This window comes from Carassius carassius, chromosome 50, assembly GCF_963082965.1.
Source record: "Carassius carassius chromosome 50, fCarCar2.1, whole genome shotgun sequence".
In the NCBI taxonomy this organism is placed as follows: domain Eukaryota; kingdom Metazoa; phylum Chordata; class Actinopteri; order Cypriniformes; family Cyprinidae; genus Carassius; species Carassius carassius.
The window spans coordinates 5,082,684-5,103,307 of record NC_081804.1 but is presented as its reverse complement, the minus strand read 5'-3'; the positions used below and the strand labels follow the sequence as shown (position 1 = coordinate 5,103,307).

Here is a 20,624-nt window from a genome sequence, read left to right as displayed (position 1 = left end):
AATGGTGTGGGGGGATATTTTCTTGGAACACTTTGGATCCCTTAGTACCAACTGAGCATCGTTTAAATTCCATAGCCTACCTGAATATTGTTGCTGACCATGTCCATCCCTTTATTACTATTACAGTGTACCCATCTACAGATGGATATTTCCAGCAGGATAATACACAATGTCACAAAGCTCAAATCATCTCAGACTGGTTTCTTGAACATTACAATGAGTTCACTTTACCCAAATGGCCTCCAAAGTCACCAGATCTCAATCCATTAGAGCAGATTTGGGATGTGGTGGAACAGGAGATTCACATCATGGATGTGCAGCCAACAAATCTGCAGCAACTGCATGATGCTATTCATGATGTTTTTTATTTTTATTTTTTTCTGTTAATTGTGTAACACTTCCAACAAGAAGCTGTGTAGCGTGAACAGTGCAGATGTTTCACATGCTCTTGCATGATTTCTTTTTTTCTCATACATTTATTACAGATATGATTCATTTCAGTGAATTGGTTCGTTCAGATGGTACGTTTTGATTTGAAGTGATTCAAAGTAATTACATGTCTTTTCTGTATTTGGGTCCAACTGATTTTTATTCAGTGGACAAAAACAGCTAGTACATTTTTCAAAATATCTTTTTTGTTGTTGTTGTTGTTCTCTGCAGTTAATAGAAAGTCTCAAGCTTTGAACATCATAAGGGTGGGTAAAAAATGATAGAAATGTCTTTTTTAGGGGTGAACTGTTAGTCATGTTGTTACTTTCAAGTACCGTCCTCATGCTTTCTCCCTATTCAGGATAGCTAATCGGATCCATGTACTTTTATACTTGACATTGTAGGATCTGATAAGTACCTATATAATCTCAACAGGACTAAATCACACCAGATAACAGATAAATAACAGAACAGATAAATAATACATTTTTACACTGCAACGTCATGGACATCTTTAAAACAGCGGCAAACATATCCCGGCTTTTAATCTCCCTACTTTTAATCAGATTAGACCAGCATCCACAAAGATAGTAACCAGAATCAGATTCCAAACTGTTAGACATAATGACATGGAAAAGAAGAGGACGACCGAGCGAGGATAGCAGCATGGCAGAGTTTGAGCATTATTTTCTTCTTCCAGAGACACTGATGAGGGACTCGGGTATAAAATCTATGACGTGCAGATCCGGCAGCCATGACTGATTAGGGTGCATGATTAATTATGAGACAGATTGCTAAATGCTCACTCACTCCTCAGATGCGGTGAGGTAAAGTGTCTCTGTGGACCGAAATTAAGACCCCTCCTTGCCCCCTCCATCTCTCTCTCTCTCTTTCTCCCTGTACCACCCTCCTTTGCTGTCTATATAAAGATCTTTTGGGCTAGTCAGTCTTCCAGGACTTCAGCCCAACAACGAAGAATCTTATCGCAGCTGTGCACTGTCAGAGCACAACAGACCGCCGTCTTTTAAACCCTGTTTGTGCAGTTTGCCATATGTCAACATTACCCTTCATGAAAAAAAAACAAAAACAAAAAAAACACACAAAACTGCACTGTTGGAATCAAAATGGCAGAAGAGTTAAGAATTAGTTTACATAAAAAATGGAAATTTGGTCATTGTTTACTCACATTCATGTCTTTCTAAACTTTCTTCCATAGAACAATTTGAAGACTGTGCTGTAAAGCTTCAAAATAATGCAAAAGTATAATAAAAGTAGTCCACGCGACTATCCTCCACAGTATTTATTTGTTTACTTTAGGTTTATAAGTTTTATAAACTTTTATTGTTAATATCTTTTTATGATTGATTTTTTTTCACAATGTATTATGTATACAATGTATATATATATATATAGTCACCCTCTCCTTGTAATACCTGTGTCATACCCATGTCATTATACAGAGTTGTGTCCTGATATGTCACAAAAACAAGAGCGCGCACACACACACACACCCACAAAACACGTAGACAAATAATCTCCGATCAAAATGAACTCAATAGACTGGGGTTTTAAACTCAGGATAATTTGGGAAACACAGGTGTATGGAATGACTAAATTAACGAGGACATGGAACACATGGGGAAGAAACTAGACACACCTGGAAATCAATTAACAGTCTTCAATCTTCAGTGTCACATGATCCTTCAGAAATCATTCTAATATGCTTATCTGGCTTGATTCTTCCTATTGTTATCAATGTTAAAACTATCCTATATATTTTTGTGAAACCTGTGATACATTTTTCAATTACAAAAAAATTAATAAATAAAATCCTGTAACATAAATGTCTTTAATGTCACTTTTGATCAGTTTAATTCCTCCTTTCTAAATAAAAGATACATTATTTTTCAGTCAATCAATTAATCAATCAATAAATAAATCTTACTGACCACAAACTTTTGAACGGCATTGTATTTATATTATTTATACATTATATTCATACATATATAAGCCTTATATAAAACAAATATACATTTTGACAAATCAGCCAATTATGCTGATTTATCATCAAAATATTTTATGTACAACCCGAACTCCGGAAAAGTTGGGACGTTTTTTAAATTTTAATAAAATGAAAACTAAAGGAATTTCAAATCACATGAGCCAATATTTTATTCACAATAGAACATAGATAACGTAGCAAATGTTTAAACTGAGAAATTTCACACGTTTATCCACTTAATTAGCTCATTTAAAATTTAATGCCTGCTACAGGTCTCAAAAAAGTTGGCACGGGGGCAACAAATGGCTAAAAAGGCAAGCAGTTTTGAAAAGATTCAGCTGGGAGAACATCTAGTGATTAATTAAGTTAATTGATATCAGGTCTGTAACATGATTAGCTATAAAAGCTTTGTCTTAGAGAAGCAGAGTCTCTCAGAAGTAAAGATGGGCAGAGCCTCTCCAATCTGTGAAAGACTGCGTAGAAAAATTGTGGAAAACTTTAAAAACAATGTTCCTCAACGTCAAATTGCAAAGGCTTTGCAAATCTCATCATCTACAGTGCATAACATCATCAAAAGATTCAGAGAAACTGGAGAAATCTCTGTTCGTAAGGGACAAGGCCGGAGACCTTTATTGGATGCCCGTGGTCTTCGGGCTCTCAGACGACACTGCATCACTCATCGGCATGATTGTGTCAATGACATTACTAAATGGGCCCAGGAATACTTTCAGAAACCACTGTCGGTAAACACAATCCGCCGTGCCATCAACAGATGCCAACTAAAGCTCTATCATGCAAAAAGGAAGCCATATGTGAACATGGTCCAGAAGCGCCGTCGTGTCCTGTGGGCCAAGGCTCATTTAAAATGGACTATTTCAAAGTGGAATAGTGTTTTATGGTCAGACGAGTCCAAATTTGACATTCTTGTTGGAAATCACGGACGCCGTGTCCTCCGGGCTAAAGAGGAGGGAGACCTTCCAGCATGTTATCAGCATTCAGTTCAAAAGCCAGCATCTCTGATGGTATGGGGGTGCATAAGTGCATACGGTATGGGCAGCTTGCATGTTTTGGAAGGCTCTGTGAATGCTGAAAGGTATATAAAGGTTTTAGAGCAACATATGCTTCCCTCCAAACAAAGTCTATTTCAGGGAAGGCCTTGTTTATTTCAGCAGGACAATGCAAAACCACATACTGCAGCTATAACAACAGCATGGCTTCGTCGTAGAAGAGTCAGGGTGCTAACCTGGCCTGCCTGCAGTCCAGATCTTTCACCTATAGAGAACATTTGGCGCATCATTAAACGAAAAATACGTCAAAGACGACCACGAACTCTTCAGCAGCTGGAAATCTATATAAGGCAAGATTGGGACCAAATTCCAACAGCAAAACTCCAGCAACTCATAGCCTCAATGCCCAGACGTCTTCAAACTGTTTTGAAAAGAAAAGGAGATGCTACACCATGGTAAACATGCCCCGTCCCAACTATTTTGAGACCTGTAGCAGAAATCAAAATTGAAATGAGCTCATTTTGTGCATAAAATTGTAAACTTTCTCAGTTTAAACATTTGCTATGTTATCTATGTTCTATTGTGAATAAAATATTGGCTCATGTGATTTGAAAGTCTTTTAGTTTTCATTTTATTAAAATTTAAAAAACGTCCCAACTTTTCCGGAATTCGGGTTGTAATTTAATGTATGTATAAGATTTCTTGTTCTATAAACCATTCCATTAACTGTCCCAAACTTTCTCTAAACCAGAGTGCAATCTTTGTTGTTGAGCCCTGGAGTTACTGACTCAGACTGATGAACAAATAATTCAGACTGTTCTGAATTCCTTAAACTGATACATTAAAAAGATTCCACTCAAAACAACGATTCATTCCTCACTTTTAAGTACCCCCTTGACAAAACCACTGAAAGGATGGCCAAGAGCCTCCTGTGCAATCATCCTGTCTGTTTCCTCTTCCCTCTGCCTTTCTCAGGCCACTCGGTGCAGCCATAGTCAGGGCAGTGTTCCACCATTTTCATTAAGATAAGCACTCTCTATCTCTCTCCTCCGTCCTCATGCCTCCTGCAGAGCTGCGGGCCATACAGGGAGGCAGCATGTATACTGTAATTTATATGCATGCATATGGGGAATTGGCCCAGCATTGACGGATGTCTCGCTCACTGGCCGCAGCTCCTGCAGGCATCTCTTGTGTTGTGCAAAAGGTGGCGCTTGTCTCAGAGGACTACAGCTTCAACAGATGGAGACACCAGCAAACGAATGCTTATGAGTAACATAAGCATGAAAGGTGGGTAGGGATTTTTTGGAACACTTGAGAGGCAGATGCTGAGGTTTTATTTGTGAAATGGAGGTGCTGTGCTTATAGTTTTCAAACAGGCTGCTTGATGAGGGAGAGGTGTCATGGATCAGTGCAACCTCTCAGGCTGATGATGACATCATGTTAAAAACAGTTTGTGAGCGGCAGTGCCAACTTGAAAATGACACTAATACATAGTCAGGTTAATCCCTCATTTATGTATTCCTTTCTTTTAAGATCAAGTACAGGCACACCAGAAGTCTACAAAACTTTCAAAAGTTCAGAGGATCTCAACCTGTTTTGCTTCAAGTCTCAGATTTTTCATTTGTAATCAAATGGTAACATATCGCTCTTTAAAAAAGAAACATATAAAATGTAATCATATTAATGAATTACAATCAATTAAAATTAAAAACTATTTTGTTAAATATAATAACAATAGTATATATTAAAATATTTTTGTAATGTATTATTATTATATTTTATTATACTAAATGATTGAATATAAAAATCTATTTATATGAAACAAATCCTGTTTATTTTTGCTAGAAGTAAACCAAGTGTTATATTATAGGTTCTGTTACATTTTTTTTTTTTTTATTATTTTATTTTATTTATCTTATTTTTTTCTGTGATGGAAACTTCAACTTGCACAATGTTTCGCCCTCATGCAAAATTCCCAATCGTGTGGATTCCTATTAAAATGACTGGATTTTGAACATGAACATTTGTGACCATACCTTATGTTGTTATTATGCCAACTTTTAAAATGTTGTAGAAAGTTGTTTTTACACTAGCTTCTAAAGTCCCAAAATGCTATAGCATTAGATTGGATGTTAATTTTTGACGTTAACGACAAAATATATGGAAGCCGTTTACTTCTCTTTTTAAAAGTTGATAAGCCTCTTTATTTAGCTATCCTAGGCACAATTAAAAAAAAAAAATTATATATATATATATATATATAATTGAAAAAGCTAAAAGGTACTAATGTGTACCTTTAGATGCCAGTATGCATTTCTTAAGTATTAATATGTACCTTCTTTAACCTTTAATGTACTAATATGTATAATTTAGGGGTAAATCAGTATTATAGTTCGAGTTATGATGCATGAATAACTGCACTATGGATAACAATGCAATTCCACATAATAGGAAGTGTTCCTGTAACTTTTTGTTGTTGTGTTGTTAGTATTTGTGCATGCTTTGTTGTGTAGCATATGTTTCTGCTAAGGTTTCAGGCTGTTGATCAGGATAGAGACTAACAGATTCCAAACATGTACAACTTGTCTAACTCGGTCTGTCTAATTAGCTGACAAAACTACTCGGATTAGCTTCTCTGATGCTGAGGATTATTTATGTTTAAAGGGCAAAATTTTAAGAGTAATATTCTGTTTTAGATGGTTTATTTGCTCTGCCTTTCCATTTCATTAGTCTGTGCGAGATTCAAATGCAAACTTTCGATAAGACTATAACAGGGATTTAGGCCGTGCCATTCTTGAATACAGCCATGTGTAGAGTGTGCATCTCTGACTCGTTTTCGTTTTTATCCCCTCTCCCACTTCCTCTGATTTCTAAAAATAACCCCACAAACCTGCTTATTATTGTTTCGATGTCACACGCAGGACTGACAGGGTGATTGGAGAAGCAAAGCACAAGAGTATCTGCTCCATTATTAAAACAGTTGTGCTTATGAGGGTGAAGTGTGTTGGGGTGACTGCAATTGTCTTATATAAAATGTCCAAAGCATCATATAGAGGCCAAACCTGTGCGATACTGAGATAGAGGGGTTGAAGGGAAATACAAGAGAGATTGAAAATGCTGCAGTGCTGGGAAACAGACACAAAATCTATTTAAATCCAATTCAAGATTGGTTCTGCTGAGTTCAGAATGCACCATGGCGAGGTCTCTGTTTTGAAAGTAAAGCTGAATTTTATCTTCATGCATTTCCATGTTTAACTCATTTTCTGCCAGAACCAGATGCATATCATTTCAGTTAACATTCTAGTTTAATTAGAATCAACCATCATGACTTTTACTTTGCAATATTGATTTGTGGTGTTTGCTAAGGCAAGCATCACTTCTACTATTGCTCAAACATAGTGTTGGGATTTAAACAAGCCTCTAACATAAAAATGAAACTTTGATGTGTTCAGGGGCTTTGCTGCTAGTTAGTCTGTACTTAATTTGATTGCATCATTTGTTCTTCAGGTAGAACTTCCTAGTTGATGATAAGCCTTTCTTAAAGTATGTGAATACAATAATCAGCCTAACAAATTCAACAATAAGTTATTAAAAAGTCATGAACTTACTTCAAAAGTTACTTACATCGCATAATTGTTAATGGTAAAATAAAATTTCCATTTAAATAAATATGGGCTGGATTAGACATATTCAGAGCAGTTAGTTGTTAAGCATGGTATTATACACTGTGCATCAGAATACAGCTTTGTATATAGTCAAGCCTTTCTTGCTTGCATCACACTCTTTTCTGCCTGTGGCCTTTCGCTCACACCTTTGAAGGTTTCAGTTAATGTTGTGGTTATTTAGTGAAGGCTTTTCTACACCTTTTTAGAAGTGTTGTGTAGAGCTGAGATCCATTTGTGCATGTTGGCAGAAAAAAAAAACATGAAATCTAGCCGTTCTCAATTCTGAATTCCCATTTTTTCAGAGATGTGGTCTGAGGTGAGATGGTGTATCGTGTGACTTATGGTGAGTGTCGGCGAGAGTGCATTCACTGCAACAACTTTGAGACAGCAGCGAGACCCCGGCTAGCCCAAAGCATTGGGGGCAGTGACTCACGTTGAGTGGGGTTTAAATTTAGACTTCATCTGTTCTCTATCGGTCATTTTTCTGTTTCTCTCTCTCTCACTCTTTCTTTCTCATTTATTATATAACCTAATTTGGCAGTGAGGACCAAAGTAATGTGCACTCCAAGGCCTAATTGCCATGGACTGCTTCTTCAGCAGTTCCCCTTCTCAGCCGACTGGACAGAGGATGGTGGTGGCAGGTGGAGAGATGATTAAATTTATATTCTAGGTTCGGTACAAATCAAGCTCAGTTATCAGCATTTGTGATTGAAACTGAGTATTTAATCAATTGCAACACTGTTTTAACTGATTTCCACGAGATGGAAATAAGGCTTTAATTAAATATAAATATTAAAAGAAAAACTGAAATTTGAAATAATGCCTCTACTAACTGAACTAAAATAATAAATAAATAAATAAATAATATTATTATTAACTTAAGTCATATACGTTTACATTTAAACTGAACTAAAAGTAAATTAAAGCTAAATATAAATATGAAAAAAAACATAATGTACTAAAATTAAATAACAAATGTAAACTAAAATATATAAAATTAAATATGAAAAACATACAAAATAAAATATAATTTAAAATAATAATAAATGCAATAACTGCATATTAATAATTCTTGACTTGACAAATTTCCCCCATTGATTTCCATTGTACATGTACTTATTTATTTTTGAAGAAAAGAAGGTACAGTACAAGTGGTCAATTAAGCTTAAGTTGTACTGCAGCCAGAATATTCCTTGAAAAGGAGTGTGTGGGCAAGAGAAAGGAGGGAATAAAAGAGGTGTGAAAATGTGATTTTGCCCACTTCCATTGTCACGGGCTGAAGGCAAACACCCGCTCTGGCTCTGTCGAGGAGATTAGCCAGTGGACGTATTTCTATTTGAGGAAATAATCAAGGCCGCCCGCTCTGTGCCCCTGATGGTGTAGCACCACACAGTCTCTGCCGAACGAGAAAAAATAGGCCATGTTACATATCGAGTCCCCTCGGCTCCGGTGGCTACGTGCACAGGGAACTGAGTGTTGACGTACATTCGCCACGATCGCCTTCAGAAAGCAAAGGACCCAACACCATCATCAGGTGAGAGTTTGTAAGAGGATGCATCAGAGCAGCACTGGTGTCACCTTAATTATTCTCCCTCGGTAAACTTGAACTCAGAACTTGCTTGATTACTACAGGGAAAGTTCCTCTGTGCTGGGTAGTGCAGCTGCGCTTATTTTTAGCATATTACTTTTTACGACACTCTCCAGAACCTCCCCGATGAGATCTTTGCTGTGAAAGAATTTGACATTTTTGCTCATTAAAAGTAGTGGCGAGTAAAGACACCAAGCTAGTTAAGCCCACTGGTGTCACTCAGTGGACTTCCCATTTGTTTTGGGGAGTTTCTTCTGCTCTTCTAGTTTTGATCCTGTGGACTTGTAGAACATAAATTCCAAAAACACACTTTTAACCATTTTATTGAGTTGTCTACTGTCTTTGAAAAGTCTTTTATGTTTAACAGTAATATTGATACATTAAAAATTGTTATTACATTTTTAAGTAACCGTTTTCAGTGTCATATAATCCTTCAGAAGGTATTTTAATATGCTGATGTCATTATATACATATATATATATATATATATATATATATATATATATATATATATATATATATATATATATATATAAACTTAATGAGCTTAATCAAACTATTGATTGCCAGTCTATATATGCACATCACATGGTAATTATCTCACTTTTGTTATTCATATATGTAATTTTAACCTGAAGTCAAATTTAGTATTATGTTGCAGATAATATTTTTGGAAGGCTAATTTTTTTCATTGCTAGCTTTTTATTATTCTAAACACCAACAATAATAATAAGAATATTTTTTTTTCACACCACACCATGTATTGGAATGTTTTTTTTTTTGTTTGTTTTTTTTTTTGTGAAATTGAGAATTGAATTCATACTTTATTTTTATTTACATTTTATTTACTGAACTGAGTACATTTTACTCTTTATAAATGATTATGATTTTCATTTTTTTTAATTAAATTATATCAGAAGATAGTTTTAATCCTTTCAATAATTAATAAATATGTTTGGTGAGCAGTATCGTATTTTGAGATTAAAGCACACAACAAACAAACAAATAAATAAATAAAAATATGTACCTGAGAGACATAACAAATAAAAAAATGGTAAAGACTTGATCTTCATTTAACAAAAAAGGGAAGAAATGTGTCATAGTAAAATATGCAGAATTCAGTCTACTTTGGAGCAATAGAAGTCCTCACTCTTTTACCTTACTAATTCAAAACAGAAGTAGCAGTAACTACTGAGACTAAGCAGGAAACGTGCTAGATTTTGCTCTGTGAGACCGAGTCATGCAGGATGCAACGTAAACTAGGTTTTCCATAATAAGCCAAAGTGTACTAGTGGGCCCTTAATGAGCCATCCCACGAAGTGCACATTTCTGAGTCCTTATGGGACTGTGGATTGATTATGGAGCACTATGCTTTTACTGCTGCTATAATTGAGTTGGAAATGAGAAGGAGGACACTTATTGAGGAGCCTTTGAGAGAAACATCGAGCAACGGTTCCCTCCTCGAGCTCAAGACGGCCGAGAGCGAGAGACTCCAGCGCCTTCACAGTCTCCAGTGTAATTCAAGCAACCTTCCATTTCTAGATGAAAAATAAATAACCTCTTCAGACAGGCCTCTTCTCGCACTGAAAGCTGCCGCAAAAAAACCTGCTCTCTTTCACTAGGTGTCCGCCACCTTGCTTGCCTGAACACCACTATCACTCTCCATCTGTATCAGCCCTGCTCTCGCTCTCATCTGGAGTCGCTCACACACAACCCATCTTTCTTTTTCAGACACATGCTGGACGTCAAGATTGGGAAGGCTAGTTTTGTCATGTATTCCAGCAAAGGCTGTAAACTGTCATTTGGAGTAAGTTCGGCACTGTTTGTATCGCTGGTTCAGACTAGAGTACGTGAGTGCTAGAATCAGAGCTGATTGAAGACACTCAAAAGATTCTTGGGTTTCTTTTAGAACTATGTAATATTATTAAAACTAAAAAGTATGACATATTTTCACATTTTTCACTTATTGCAGAATTACATATTTACAAGAATTGCATAATAAAATTGCATTAAAAAAAATATCATCTGATATAGAGCTATATAAGGATGACTAAATGAGAAAAGTTGTAATTTTTGGGTAAACTATCCCTTTAAGAATACACTTCCTCATGTTTCATATTTTAATGCATCTCATTTCTCCTCAACCCGGCTGGGGGTGCTCTTTGATACTAGAAAAAGAAGAATGGCCTGAGCAAATATTTATAACCTGCCTGATTGCCTAACTTCCCTGCCGTGGCTTGTTCCCCAGTTTAGGGTTTCTTAAGGTGCACCTGCATTGCTTCTTTCTGCAGTCATTCATTACAGAAGGTACAGAGCAAGCAAGGGCTGCTTGACTGATCTATGAGCCTAGGGCAGAGGCCCTTATGCAAATAGATTCAGCCTATGGCCATATATCACATTAACTCTCCGGCAAACACAGAAGAACCCAGCAAATTTAACTTGAATAGACTGACCTTTTTGTTTTGTCTCCATCAGGAACCATAACGGAACCATCTTCCCACTGCTCTTTTATCGCCCGAAGTGCGGCCAGCGGCTTGTTTGTGAACTCATGCGCAGGTGATAGTGGACTTGGACTATGTTTACAGATGGAGGGGATGGTGTCTGGGTTGTCATGGTATCAGTGTTGTCATGAAGCTTTACTGCTCTGATGGCTTTGTGATTGGCCGATGTGGAAGCCCTCGCTGTGGGAGTCAAGCTAATGCTGGAAGCTTAGCTTGACTGACTCTGAAATCTTCGGTCGGAAAGTGGCCATGATTGTCGAGGCAGAATGAAAGTGTCATTTTGTCTAGTAGTTTGTAGTCATTGTTAAAGTAACTACATTAATGTATTTTTAAGGAATTATGATAGTTGTAGTCTACTCTGCAATAATTAAGTTAAATGGATAATGGGTAAACTGGCAGGGTTTTCATATATTTTATCATTTTTTTATTTAGTCTTTAGTTTCTTTCTTTCTTTCTTTCTTGTCATCAGTTTCATTATCAGTGGGATTATTTACCTTTTTAATTTTTTTTTTTATGAGGATGGTAGTAGTACAAATAAGCCAGAAGATGAGTTACTGGTCTCAGTAACACTGTAGAGGAACTGACAAGTTTGTTTAAGGCGTATTCACAGTTGTTGCAGCTTTGCTTATGCTAAATGCTACTCTCATTGGGTCATTGCACATCACCAGTTCATCTGACTCTTTTTTTTTAGTTAACAATAACTAAACGGTGTATGAGACAGACGCTATTTTTATAAAGATTTGTTATTTTTCCACAGAAGATAGAAAGTTATAAAGGTTTAAAACGACATGAGAATGAGTAAACGATGACAGAGTTTTCAATTTTGGTCGAACTATACCTTTACATTCTCAATTTCGTTCTTTCTCATCTTAGTTTCCAATACTGAAAATATCTAAATTGGTTTCAAATCAGAATGTAAGAGCAACACCTACTAAAATGCTTGCAATGATCTACAATCAAGCTAGCGTTGCATTTATGTAAGATTTGCAAGCGCAAACATTTATCTGACACTTAACACATTTGATTCAGCCAAACCGCATTACTCGTGATATATTGTAGTGTGTAGATTTTGCTTCTTGGCACAACATCAGCACGACTCGACTTAACTCAGCCATAAACTCTACAGATACCTGTATAAGCGCTCTGCTTTTAGCTGATATCCCAAATCCTCTTAAGAAAATCGAGTTGTAGCGACGGTTTTGCACATACACAGAATTCTCTCTTATTCGGAGGAGCCAACTTTCTGATTTTGTGCAATACCTTGATTGAGCATGTGGAGTGAGTCACTTCAGTGTTTGTTGTTCTGTGTCAGTTGTGTGGTTACAGAAGCTTACATGCTCTAGGAGCCGCTAATCTCTCGGACTACGGCACTGATCAGCTCCCACCGCAGTGGGAAGTCTGGATCCAGAGACTTTTTGCTAGTAGATCAAGGACAGATCTTAGAGCTAGAGTAAACACAAACATGGTTACGCTTTAAAGGAATAGTTCACCCAAAAATATATATTTTTTGAACATTTATTCACCCTCAGGGCATCCATGCTTGTTTGTTCATTGAACAGATTTGCCATTACATATCTTGCACACATGGATCCTCTGCAGTGAATAAGTGCTGTCAGAAAGAGAATCCAAACAGCTGATAAGAACATCACAATACCCTCAAGTAATCCACAACACTCCAATCCATCAATTAACATTTTATGAAGTGGCAAGCTGCGTGTTTGTAAGAAACAAATCCAACATTAATATGTTTTAACTTTAAATTGTCTATAACCCATACAGTAAAAATGCGTCATCCAGTTAAAAAGTCATCCCCTGTTGTTCTCTCACATCAAAATCCACTCACGTATTTGTTAAGAACTGTTTTGGACTGTTTTCAATTGTAAACAATGCTTTGTGCACATTTCTTTGTGCATGATAATAGTTAAATGATCACATACATTTTAATGAAGTGTAGTATTGTTAAAATGTAGTCTTTGAAATGGCAAGTCAAAACAGAATGAAACATTATCATTTCAAAATTAAGCAAATCAGTCAAGTGCATTAAACTGCACTTAATTATAATTTTATAACATTTTCTATTATTATTCTTGGTACAAATAATCTTAGAATCCTTACATGGAGAGAGAGAGAGAGAGAGAGAGAGAGATCATTTAACCATTATCATGTAATATTTATTGGTTTACCATGGGGCTAACACTGATTTATAATAGAGTGGGGGCGCATCATTTTTATTAGTATGCTGTCATGCACAAGCATTAAATAAAATAATCATGAAAGTATTTTATCTTTATTTAAATCCTTTATCCATGTGATGCTTGGTGTGAGGAACAGATTTAAATTCAAACCGCATTCATTGGCAATATGTATCTCCTTCCTCTGTAGCTATAGTAATAAAAAAAAATTGCTGTTAAGAAGTTTTACAACAAGTTTTATGGCAGCGGTATCAAACGCTCATTGGCTCTCGTCAGTTCTCGTCAGTGTTTCCCCACATAGCAAATGTTTTCTGGCCCAGATCCGGGCCACACATGGCCCCGGAACCAGACCAAAACAGGTTTTATTATCGGTACCGATTCTCAGTCTTAAGTAAACCAGAATCCCAAGATCTGAGCAACACCTGAGAACTATACACATATCTGATGAAGAAACAAACTTATCTACATATTGAATGGACAAATTGAACTGTTCCCTTGACTTAATTTTGGGTCAAGCATCAAGACTAAACAGCCGAAAAAAAAAACAAAAAAAAAAACCTGCACTAGTTGGTGGGGTTAACACTAGCTCTACTGATATAATTGCACGAGTTGTTATTTTCCTGTTGGGGGTGTGGATATAAAACATACACTTGTAATTCCATTACAGAGTTTGCTTCGATACACATTGGTTGTGATGTAGTATATTAGTGGAAGTACAAATGCAGCAGTTAGCGTGTTGCTAGCATGCCGCACGCATCCTTCCACTCTATTGCCCTGATCAATAGTCTCATTTTCTTCAGGTCTTGCTTTGCGCTACTGAAGGTTAAGAGGTCTGGAATGGTATTGATCAGGGTATTCACACACCATCTGTCAAGGCCATTACTGTGATGCTATGTCATTGGAAAGACACTTTTTTTTTTTTTGCTGATTTTGGAAACCGTTTTGTGATCTCTCATAGGGAGGTATTAAAGGAAGGTGTATATCACTATAAAGAACCAGATATTGCTTTGTTTTTTTGTTTGTTTTTGTTTTTTGGTTGCTATTGCTTTGCCTTTAACATTCACTTTGCATCCAGCAGTGGTGGTATCTAAACTGGTGCTATTTTGAGATGATAATTTATGCATACATTAATGAGTACAGATGCTTTTCAGAAAAAAATAAAAAATGGTTTAAAAAAAGTCTCTCAAGAGTTTATTAGATAAAAGATACAGTAAACACACACACACACACACACACACACACACACAATATATATATATTAGTGGTGGACATAGATCTTTTTTTTTTATCAAGATTAATCTCACTGTAATCTTGGAATTAATCTAGATAAATCTAGATTAAAATGTCTCATTTGAATTCTGCCGAAGGCATTCAGAATATGTGTGCTTCCCTAAATAAAATAATGACTAAAAGTAAGTCTTTTAGAACGGGTTTCTCAAGCCAGGTGGTGCATTAGACCAGGGGCTCATCTCCTGTTTCCAAAATGCATCACAAACTGCTTGAGAAAGCGGTAAACTAATTCCACATTGCACAAGGTGCAAACAACCTTACGCCTGTTTCACACATAATCCATCTGCAGTGCGTATGCGTTGCATATTTTTTTTACGCACCCATGTTAATGGATTCCAGCGTTCACGCGGTTGCAGTCCGTCAGTGAGTTCCAGGAGTGTTGCGTCTGCTGCAGTGCAGCGATCGTTCACGTACCGAGTAGCGGATTGCAAACACATCCTGTGTGAAAGCACATAGAGTCCGTGCTGCTTCAGCACCACATACGTAACGCACACGGACTGCATACGCACTGCAGACGGATTATGTGTGAAACAGGCATGCGTCTTGTCGAGGTTTCCATTGGGAAGCTTCTTTAAAAAAAAAAAAAATTCCCTGAAGCAAACCCGGCGGCATCTTAGTTGCATCCATGTTAGCACGTCACGTTTGATGTGGTAATTTCACAGTAGGCATACACACATGTTTAAAGATTCGTTCTCGCCCCTACAGATTCAGCTAGGTATACATCTGAGCTAAAATATCAAGGTGAAAGTCATCATAGCTCGCATAGTATAGACCCAGCTCCCAACCCAACTTTGAGAATAGATTAACGGTGATATTTTTTTTATCGCCCGATAAAAGTCTCACGTTAACGCAGCACATTAATGCCTATAACGGCCCACCACTGATACAGTATATATGTATATATATATACACATGTACAAATATAAATATTCTGTTACGTATTCACTTTAACTTTTGATCTTTGCTGTATAAAGTATTGATTTAATTCACAATTATATGTAATATACAGTATGCAGTACATACATTATAATTCTTTCACTTTTTAATTCTATATATTTGATAAATGTAATTTCCCCCACAAGTTAAATTATGTACTCTCTTGCAGAAAAGACTACACTTTTCACTCTTTATGCATAATTAATTCCAAATTGCTGTTTGATTGTAAATTACCTACAAAAAAAAAATATATACATTTTATTTACCTTGCTTTTTCTTGATATTAACTAGGTGAGTGTTATTTATAATACTATTGCTATTATTATTCTTTTAAATATGAAATATTTAATTTTTATTCAGATAATTATTGTTTTAATGATTTTAATATTAGAATGTGGTTTCAATCTTTTTTTTTTGTCATTTAATTTAATAATAGTTTTGAATCTGTATAATATTTTAAAATTGCAAATATATGAAGGTTAAAATAATATATTTTCCTGAAAAGCATATATATATATATTGCTCCTTATATTACATATTATAACAGTCTGAACTGTTGTTTTGCCATACACTCTTGCCGATGTACAAACTGACATGTAATTAGCAATTCAGAGCACTTCTAGTCACAGGTTAGGACAGCATGTGTGATATTACATTAATTACAGTTACTGCATCCTTAATAAAATAAATTTGAATATAGATTAATTAGAATCTCAAATCCTCACAGCATGAATGTGGTTGGACCAAATTGGAAATGTCTGGGGTGCTTTCCAGTAATTCCTTTTTAATATTCTTTAATGATCAGCATGCTGTATCAGTACATTAACAGCCCAAAGAAAAAAGAAAAAAATGAATGAAATCAATTTAGCTCAGGAAAGTCGAAAGACAGGGTGGAAAACTACCCTAAATTTTACGTCTTCCTGATGAGTCGTGCTCTAGTGTGTGTTTCTGATGTAGCTATACTTTTTTTGGTACAACAAAGTAGAAATAATGACTTAATACTGATTCCCGGACTTATTGGAAGACTTATCAGTGTACTGATTGCATGATTAAATATTTTATCAAAATGTAACAACTTGCTCCGTCTCTGAAACGACTTTCCTTTTTGGCTGACATTACCAAGCCCTCAGTGTTTTTATTTTATTTTTTTCAGCCTTCAACCATCTGTCTCGATTCTGGAATGTAACACCCACGTTTTATGATCCAGTCAATAGTGATAGATGAAATAGTCCCACTCAACTTTTTTTTTCTCATTGAATGCCCAGTTTCACTCAGAATGATATGTCAGATGAAGGAAGTAAAATGTTGCGGCCAGGGTTTATTATACATTAATCAAAAATACAGTAAAAACATTGATATTGAGAATAACGGTTTAAAATTATTTCTGTGATGGCAAAGAAGAATTTTCAGCAGCCATCAGAAGAAACATTTCTTATTATTATCAGTGCTGAAAACAGTTTTCTGCTCAATATTTTTTGTGGAAAGTGTTTTTTTTTTTTTAGGATTTCGTTGATGAGAATTCAAAAGAACACTATTTATTGAAAGAATTTAGAATTGTAAGTATAATTTTTACTATCACTTTTGATCAACTTTTAACAATTAAGGCATTGACTAAACATGTACTACTTTTTCATTGTTGAATATCCAGTTTCAGTCAGATTAAGAAAGTAAAATTCGCAAATGTTATAAAAAGTATGCATTAAAGAGTACATTTATATTGAAGTCAAGGTAGCCTTTGATCTGAGGTATGATTTATGGTCGGCCTTACTTCTCTCTCAATCTCACGCTGTCTCTTCTCTACCTTTACGTGATGCCTCATTATGTCTCCCGTAGGGTCATCATTATTTTTCCCATGCGTTGTGGGACCCTGTTCAGACACAGATAGATTTACCATTCAAAGAAGACAAATGGACCAGACAACCTTGCTGGTTTCAGCTATCTTGTATAAGTTCAAGCTTCTCTCGGCATTCGTTTCTAGAAGAGGGCCTTCTGCATTTATGTGTGTTTTTTTTTCTCATCGAGGATGATACATCCTAACCCTAGGGTTTGAATCAAAGCTGAGTTATGCTTCAGGGACTAAAGGATGGGTCTAGGTTACACTGAACAACAAAGAACAAAAAAAAAGGGGGGGGGCGGGGCAAGACAACAGAGGTGATCAAACAAGTTGACCACAGTACAACAGAAATACGCTGCTGCATTTGCATTCTCAAAAGCACTGTTGGTGTTTTGATCTATGCACAGCAGCAGTTTAAAGATAAAAGGGCTCCAAAGTGGAGTGCATCAAAAACCAGCCTCGGGAGCGTGATGGGAAACATATTTATAGATTGTCGGGTCAGGGTTGATGCTGCCGGTAGCAGGCAAAGGATGTGTGGGCAGTGAAGGTGGATTGTGGGATATGGACCGACACATTGTGCTTCACAACTCCGCTGTATATTTGTTTGAGTCTGCTAACATCGATCAGATATGTGTCTTTTATTCAGAGTTGGTGTTAAAGGGGTCATTTCATCAGATCTTTTGAGATAAAATTTTTTAAAAAATTAAAATAAATTGTGTACTTGAAAAATAGGCTGATGTAGTTTTGAGAACTCAAAGCTCTTTCCTAATTCAAAATATGCATGGTATATTTATCCTTTTCTCCAGAAATCCACTTATGAAGGTCATACAGTTATATGAATATTATAAATGTATGATAAATTTCCCATAATTTAAAATAAAACCTAAAAATTATATATTACTATCAGAGAATGTGTGTGTGTGTGTGTGTGTGTATCACATATAGTACATAAACACAAACTATTATTTGAATGCGATTAATCGATTTGACAGCACTATTTGTGATTATACAATTTCTCAGTAATATGGGTGTTCCTATTTGTCAGCCACATTCCTGCCTGGAATATGTGGCTATTTCAAATGAGGTGGGAAAAAGTAAAAAGCCGATCTAGTGCGCTGTCAAGGGAGAGCGGAACTGGTGAATGGACTGTGGCACTCACCATGGCTATGATGAGTCTAAGCATTAGCAGGAGCTCGAGTACGGAATCACTTTTCTTTTTAGCATCAGTGCTGCAGGAACATATGAAGTGCAGTCTGGGGTTGATGAAACAAAAGCATTCAGCAAGAGCTGCACATAAAACAGACTCAAGCTGCTTTGTACTGTATATATGCATGCTTATGGTATCACATTAATTTGCTGAGAGGATCTGGACAGTTATTGGAAGAATGCATGACATCAAAGTCTCTAACTGACTAAAATCTGATCCGTTTTGCAGCTCTCGCCTATTTAGAGAGAAAGAGATATTTTGATTGGCACATTTAGAGGTTATAGTCTGAAATGAATCTCAGATCTCATTTTAGTTGCGGGTACCTTGTAAAAAGAACTTTATTTCCAATCAGACCACTAAAATCCGATCCACTGTAGATCACAGAAGTGGTATCATGCCATCCAATCGGATTAGAGCTTGCTGGTTTGAGAAAGTCCCTGCTGGTTTTATGTTAAATATGCATTCCATGGTCAGTGAATGGATTGTAGGTTGTCTTTTGGTTTCATTAATTTGAGGAACCACGCTCTCTGAAGACTGCAGAGAGATGCAGCTCTCATGGGAGATTCAGTGTAACACAATGCCTCGTAATGCTTATGTGTGCATTTGTGTATATCGCGTCTCTTTCTCTCCATATTATTAGTCTCAGTCTCTCTGTATTATATAAGACTTCATGAAAAGCATCTAGTGTAGCTCGTGACACGCCTCCTCATTTTCTGGGACAGGAGGAGCGGAACATTAGTGGAGATGAGTACATATTCTACTGCACTTTAGACAGAAAAAAGCCCACCTATATTTTAAGAGGAGAGCATTATGCATTATATTTAGTTTCCTTTATATTTGTTTGCATAATAATAGTCATAGCGGTTGCAAATGTGTGTGGGATCAGATTCGTCCTCATGATCGACTGCCTGTAATTTATATTGATCTAAGAATGTTAAATATAATAACCATATTGATCATATTGATGTGAAGCCAGTTTGAGTTTATTTGAACATGCACTGCTGTTGGGTCAAAAAAAAAATTTACATTTCAAACTATACAGAAAAAAAAATAAAAACACTATACACTTACAGTACCAAAACCAATTAGACATGAGAAATGTTAGCACCAAACAGAAATGCTTCTGCTTGTTTAGCAGCAGTGCTGTGCGTCTGAGTCATCTCCTCTACTCAGGAAACACTCCAAGTCCAAGTGGGGATTTCTTATATTAGCGTTTATATTAAGCACATCACATCTAGTATTCAGAACCAGGTAGAGAACAGTTTGGCGTCTAGTTTAATGCATTTGCAAACAAAACTTTGTCTTCCCGAGGTTCCATTTTTTAACATTTGGAGCCGGAGAAAGCAACAGGTTCCAAGTGGTTTGAAATTATTATTTGGCTGTTCTTCTCTCTTTTTTTATTTATTTATTTATTTATTTTGTGCGCAGGGCGAAGCCAGCTAGCGAGACCGAGAATGAAGATGTCCAGAAACTGCTGGCACTGTGGAAGACTTGGCAGGTGAGTGTACAGGAACAGGTTGTGAGTTACACACTTTGGCTGATTGGAGATCAGGCACTGAGCCCTGTCTGAAGATGGGATCTTATGTGACATACACAAGCTGATGTAGAAACCGTCTCATTGGAGAGGAAGATGGATGAGATCGAACAGGACTGATTTACAATTAGTCCATGTGTCTAGCGTTTATTCATTTCTTTGTCTGGTAAATTAATAAACAGCTTAATTCTCAAGCTAATCTTTTTATATATTAACCATCTCAAACATTTCCTAAAGAATATTTTGAGTTAAGATACACTTTCTGTACTCAATTCTGCTTTTGTTTTACCAGTCGTGTGCTGAAATCACCAAAAAAAGACTAGTTATGATTTTAGTTTGCGAAGCTCCACCATTTTCACCAGCGTAATTTCAGATTCCAATCAGCAGTGAAATTGCTCGCATCATTTGGAATTGTTTTCATGAAATATTTATGCAGATT

At 36.2% G+C, this 20,624-nt stretch overlaps 1 protein-coding gene across 2 annotated transcripts in view; it reads left to right on the top strand.

Moving 5' to 3' along the window:
* The window catches only part of LOC132133230 (leucine-rich repeat-containing protein 4C-like), a 138,101-nt gene that overhangs the window by 89,444 nt on the left and 28,033 nt on the right, over positions 1 to 20,624 (top strand). For both annotated transcript variants that reach the window (XM_059546017.1, XM_059546016.1), the window contains exon 2: positions 20,080 to 20,149. The gene's annotated coding sequence lies outside the window, so the exon portion shown is untranslated. The remainder of the gene's footprint in view (positions 1 to 20,079; positions 20,150 to 20,624) is intronic.